The sequence below is a fragment of the Octodon degus genome, unplaced genomic scaffold (genome assembly GCF_000260255.1).
Source record: "Octodon degus isolate 3935 unplaced genomic scaffold, OctDeg1.0 scaffold00318, whole genome shotgun sequence".
Classification (NCBI taxonomy): Eukaryota; Metazoa; Chordata; class Mammalia; order Rodentia; family Octodontidae; genus Octodon; species Octodon degus.
The window spans coordinates 1492245-1497910 of NW_004524894.1; positions in this window are offsets into that span (position 1 = coordinate 1492245).

Genomic DNA, 5666 nt, shown 5'->3' on the forward strand with positions numbered 1-5666 from the left:
AATGAGACAGTTTCAAATCAAATCGAAAGTACAGTTTCAACAAATAATACACTGCATACATTCTTCTCAGTGGTTAATTGCTGTACAAGATGCAGACTTGTGATCCTACTTACAGTGTATAATATTCTTTATGAATTGCTGTATTCTATTTGATAGGATTTTGTTGAGGATTTTTGCATCTATGTTCATGAGGGAGATTGGCCTGTATCTCTCTCTTTTAGTTGCAGATTTCACTGGCTTTGCTATCAATATTAATACTTCCCTCCAGGAATGAATTTTGGAAAATGATTTCTTTTTAAATTCCATTGAACTGTTTGAGGAGTATTGGGATTATATCTTCTGTAAAGTTCGTGTAGGATTCATCTGTGAATCCACCAGGATCTGGACTTTTCTTTGTAGTTAGGTTTTTTATTAGATTTTGTATTTCATTGGCTGTTATCAGGTTATGGAGAGTTCTTCCATCTTCTTGATTCAGTTTTGGTAAGTTGTACCTTTCCAGGAATCTCTCCATTTCTTGTGTGTCTTCTGTTCTGTGAAAGTAAAGATTCTCTAAATAGTTATTCATGGTCTCCAGAATTTCCACGGGGTCTGTGGTAATTTCATCCTTTTCATTCTGTATTGCTTGTATTGGAATTTTTTCTTTCCTCTTTTTGATGAGGTTAGTTAGGGGCTTATCCAATATATTTCATGTTTCAAAGAACCACTTTTTGTTAAATCTTTGAATTTTTGTCTTGGTTGAATTAATTTATGCTCTAATTTTTATGATTTCTTCTCATCTTTGGGCTTTGGGTTTGATTTGCTTTTCCTTTTATAGACATTAGAAGTGCAGCAATAGGGTATATATTTGTTCCTATTCTGTTTTCCTAATGTGTGAGTTCACAGGTATCAATTTCTATGTAAGAACCTCTTTCATTGTGTTCCATAAATTCTGAAAAGTTGTGCTTGAATTTTAATTAAATTGTAGATACTGTTTAATTTCATCCGTGGCCCATTGGTTGTTGAGGATTCTGTTGTTTAATTTCCATGCATTTATGGGGCTTTTTTGGTTTCATTTGTCATTTATTTCCAGTTTCATTGCACTGTGGTCAGATAATATGCATAGGATAATTTCTGTTTTCTTACTTATACTTAAGTATGACCTATGAACCACTATGAGGTCTGTTTTAGACAATGTCCCATATGCAGCTGAGAAAAATATGTATTCAGATCCAGTTAGTTGGAACACTCTGTATAAGTCCACTAAGTCCATTTTTTCCAAGGTCTGGTTCTGTTCTGCTACTTTGCTAATTTTTTTGTTTGCTTGACTTATCTTTTATGTATAAGGTGGTGTTAAGTTCTACTGTTAAGAGTGTGGTATTGGATATTAGATTTTTCATGTCCAGTAAGATTTGTCTTATATAGTTGGGTGCTCTTGTGTTTAGTATATACACATTTATCAATGTTACTTCTCCTTCTTGGATTTTCCCCTAACTAGAATGTAGTGGCCTTCTTTATTTCATTTGATCATTCTTTGATTGAAGGTGAGACTCTGTGAAAAAGATTGCTGCCTTTAATTTTTTCTGAGGTACTGGGACATGCAGTACTGTTCTTCACCCTTTGACTTTCAGCCTATGATTTTTTTATGAGTTAAGTGTATTTCTTGTAAATAGCATATCGTTGGATTTTGCTTCTTAATCCACTGTGCCAGTCTATTTCTTTTGCTTGGTAAATTGAGTCCATTTATATAGATGGTTATAATTGCTATGTATTGACTTATGGTTGACATGTTATTTGCCTGCTGTTGTATAACCCTCTTTCTCCTGTGTTTAATTGTTTGCCCTATTTGGGAGCATCTTTCCATTCTCATTAGTGGATTTGTGGTCATTTTGGTCCCTCTCTAGAATACCTTTTAGTAATCTTTGTAGGGTTGGCTTTGTCATCATGAATTTCTTTAGTTGTTCTTTGTCAGGGAAGAATTTCACTTCTCCATCAAACTTGAAAGAGAGTTTTACAGGATAAAACGATCTGGGCTGTAATTTGTTTTCATAGTGGACTTGACATACCTGCTCCAAGCTCTTCTTGTCTTCCTAGTTTGTGAGGAGGAGTTTGTGGTTATTCTGGTGGATTTTGCTTTAAATGTGATCTGTTTCTTTTCTCTATCAAATTCCAGTATATTGTTCTTGTGCTGGATTTCTGGGATCTTGACTATTATATGTCTGGGTGTGTTTTTAATTGGGTTGATGTTATTGGGAGTTCTATATGCTCCTGTTAACTGAATGTCAGATTGTTTCCCCATATTTAGGAAGTTTTGTGCTGTTACTTCTGTAGAGGATGAATTATCTCTTCATGCAATTCAGATGATTTTTAACAGATCTATTCTCACTTTTTTTTTCTGGCTGTGACGGTGTCTTCAAAATCTGAAACTCTATCTTCACTTTCACTCAAACGGTTTTGCAAGCTTCTGATTGAGATTTTAAGTTCCTCTATGTCTCTTCAACACTGCTTCCTGTGATCTATTTCTTTCCTATTTTACTCACTGAAGGCTTCCATCGTTTATACATATGCCTCTAATTTTTGTCAGTGTCTTCTTTAGAAGCAGCTATTAATTCTTTCATTATAATTATCCTTCCTTTCTTTACTTGAGATTATTATTATTATTATTATTTTGTGGAACCGGGGATTGAACTCAGACCTTTGCCCTTGCCAGGGAAGTGCTTATTCCACTGAGCCATCTTCCTTGCCCCTACTTGATCTTATTTCTGATCAGATTTCCTCTATATGTTTCTGTAGTTGATTATTTCAAATGTTATTAATTAAGAGTTTTCTTTTCTTATTTCATAGGTTTTTTTCTGGTCTAATTTCCTCTATACCTTTCTGCTGTTTTTTCTTTATTTCAGACTCTATTAATTCAGATATTTCAGCTGTGTGATTCTCAATTTGTTCTGTGCTAGTGTCTCCTGCCTTTTTTGGGGGGTTGCATTATGGTCTGAGATTGCATTTTTTCCTTCTCTTGTTTGATTTGGATAGCACTGTCCTCTGAGCATTGTTGTAGAGCTTTGGTGCAGGTATAACAATAGCACCTACCAAAATTCATACTCAAGTGATTATATATTTAAGAAAGTTATAGTTTTGTATTTACAGAACTACAATTAGGAGCACTAATAATAGATAATTATATTTAACAGTTGACAAACTTTTACAAACTAATGGGTTTGTATTTTAGACAGTAAGAGCAAACTTTATGTCTGTGCAGCTAAGTAGATCTTAAATTGTGAATTTGTATTTAAGTTAACTCCCCTAAGTTCTGTCTAATCTCCTCCTCTTGATGTACCTGTGATTCTTCCAGGCAGACTCATTCACCCGGTCACCTGTTGCCCCCTTTGTACATTAAGAGTAAAAAAGAGAGAACACTTTCATAGAGCTGGGTCCAGCAAAGTGTCTCAGCTTACCAGGTCTGGATCTACCAATTTTGAACTTGTCCAGATGTCCCTGACTTTCGTTTGGCTGCTGTGCTCAACTTCTTCCTGCTGCAGCTCATAGAGGTGAACCCACTATGCCACTTTGGAAAGATGTTCAACTCCTCGATTACCTAGGTAGGTCTGGCTCCCATCCTTTCTGCAAGGAGTTGTGCTGTAAGGTTCCACAGGAGGCCTGGCACAGAGCCTGGGGTCTGGTGGGAGAGTTGTCTTGGACCCGGTGAGCAGGCAGAAGTTTTCCCACTCATGCAGGGCCTGGGGTCTTGCTGGGGAAGGGTCTTGGCTGTAGCGAGCAGGTGAAAATTCCCCCACACATTCTGGGCCTCAGATCTAGCTGGAGAGGGGTCTTGGGTATGATGAGAAGGCGGGTGCTCCTACACTCACGCTGGGCCTCTCTTCTTTAGTTTTTAATGTAGCAATATTCTCATGGGTTCTAGAATAATGTTAATACTTTTGGCTTTGCTTCTTTCTTCTTGGCATAGTTTCTCATGATGAACAGTACCTAACATAGAGGCTGGGAAGATGGCTCAGTAGAATAAGTGCTTGCCTGCCAAGCGCAAGGGCCTCAATCCCCATTTAAAAAAAAAAGACAACAACAACAACAAAAAGCCAAAAGCTAACACACATGACACCATCAACTGTGTTTTTTATTGCTTTCTCACTAGTGTTGCTTTAGGCACAGGTGAACCAAGATCAAATAGGTTCAATTACATGCTAGCAGATTCATTCTTTGTGTATGGTGAAATATTCTACTTCTCTAGTTCATGTAGAAACTTGAAATTCATGGTAGCAGAAATAAGTCAACCTTTGAAATTATTATTTTATTATCTTTTAGATAATGTAATGATACACACATGAAAAGGAAAATAATTATATACAAGTACAGACAGCTGAACTCAATGTGAAGCACGTATACTTCATATTTGGTTTCCCAACTCAGCTGGAGATTAAAGACATGCAAAATAAAACTCTGTCCCTCTTGCTATTATTGTGCTCTTCAAAATGCAAGTATATTGGTACTCTTTAAAGGAGAAGATAATGATATGCTTATGAAAATTCCAGTGATAACATGCATATTTCAGTTTCAAGTACACCTATGAAATAAATATTTTCAAGGGGCTGAGGAGATGGCTCAGTGGAATAAGCACATCCGTGGCAAGTGCAGGGGCCTGAGTTCAATCCCTGGTTCCGCAAAATAAATAAATATATAAATAAATAAATAAATAAATAAATTCAAAAGAAGGGAAAACTCTTGCAATGAAAACAAAAATATCAAAATGATATTCTACAATGATGAGTTTACTTTTTAATGATAAAATATATGCAGTCAAACTATCCACCATTCATACACTACATAAAATGTTTAATTTTAGAAGTATTTTCTCCTGTTTAATTTCAGGTCTATTTTTTTTAATGTGGTACAGGGGATTGAATTCAGGACCTTGCACTTGGCCAGGCAGGTGCTTATGCTGTTGAGCTATATCCCTGGCCCTCTAATGTTTAATTTCAAAAATATAGTTCTAATGATTGATATGAATGATCTGAATTTCTTCTTTGACAGACATTTGTCTTTGGTTCTAGATGACAGGCGATGTCCTTAAAATAAATTGATTCATCATCTAGAGCACTGACTGTTATAATACACCATCCCTGCCTTTTTGTGCACACTATCTTCAATTTGTGTACAGAAGCCACATATACGGAAAACAAAAGAGTGAACCTGACAACTGGTATAATTGAAGAAAGTGTCCCCTAGGCCTTAATTGGTAGATTTCAGTGATACAGTGGATAACCTCCAAGCCAATTTAGCTCATTTAGTATTTGATACTGCTGTATAGACTATACAATGATTTTCTCATTTATTTAAATTTCTTAGGCTTTCAAAAAACCTTTGGACATATTTAGTGTAAGGTCCAATATTTTACCAGATTCTCTTCCTGTGCTTAAGCAGCAAGATCCATTTTTTTAAATACCAAGCAATAGTCAAATTTCCTCGGTCAAAAGGAAAATACATGACAGGCTATTTGCGATTTTTATTTGTATCTAAAAATACAAGATAAAATAATTTGGCTTTCTTGACTAATTCATAAGTAAAGTGGCACAAGAACCTAAGAAGGAAACATAACACCAGATATTCAAGAGTGCTGTACTTTGCACACTCTGGGCATTTCACTGACCTTCTCAGACCAAAAAGCTACAACTCTTGTTGCA